This window comes from Vollenhovia emeryi, unplaced genomic scaffold, assembly GCF_000949405.1.
Source record: "Vollenhovia emeryi isolate VEMERY1.0 unplaced genomic scaffold, V.emery_V1.0 DF939124.1, whole genome shotgun sequence".
Classification (NCBI taxonomy): domain Eukaryota; kingdom Metazoa; phylum Arthropoda; class Insecta; order Hymenoptera; family Formicidae; genus Vollenhovia; species Vollenhovia emeryi.
In genome coordinates this window covers 2,587,263-2,588,156 of record NW_011967242.1, presented here as the reverse complement: position 1 = coordinate 2,588,156, position 894 = coordinate 2,587,263, and positions in this window count along the sequence as shown.

The following is an 894-nucleotide window of genomic DNA, read 5'->3' as shown; positions in this document are numbered from 1 at the left end:
ACTATCAAAAATTCCGAGAATTGGATTTCCGAGAATTTCGAACTTTAAATCGCGAAAATCAAGAATCGAGAAAACTGGCAAAGTATCAGGAGAACATGATCAGCAAAGAGGTGGCACTATCAAAAATTCCAAGAATTGAATTTCCGAGAATTTCAAACTTTAAATCGCGAAAATCGAAAATCGAGAAAGTGGCAAAGTATCAGGAGAACATGATCAGCAAAGAGGTGGCACTATCTAAAATTCCAAGAATTGAATTTCCGAGAATTCGCAAAACTGGCAAAGTATCAGGAGAACATGATTAGCAAAGAGGTGGCACTATCTAAAATTCCAAGAATTGGATTTCCGAGAATTTCAAACTTTAAATCGCGAAAATCGAGAATCGAGAAAACTGGCAAAGTATCAGGAGAACATGGTCAGCAAAGAGGTGGCACTATCAAAAATTCTCCTTACTGTCGAAGAATAATGTACTGTGATTGGTCAATTTCTTCCGACACGATTTACTACATCCTATGTAGACCCAGTCTTAAGGCTTGTTTTCTGTTGCTATACTGGTGAACTAGTGCAATAAGTTAGAGTAGGACAAGTATATTTTTTCTCATTCTAGCTTACTGCACTAGTTCACCAGTGCAGTAATAGAAAACAAGCCTTTAGCTTCGCTTCTTGAAATGGCAGCTTTATACTTTCTCGCTTGCTCCCGTTGCGATAAATCAATAACACTCTCGTGTTACCGACATTTCATGCATGCAGGACACAACCAAAATTAGGCACTGCATTACCCTCTTAAGAATGGGCGTAGCACGGACACGCACCAAGTGGAGACTTTATCGGCAGTGCTTGAAAATGGGAAAATGGGTGTAGTGGAATAGTTCCAAAAATGAAAATGGGCGTAAAGCG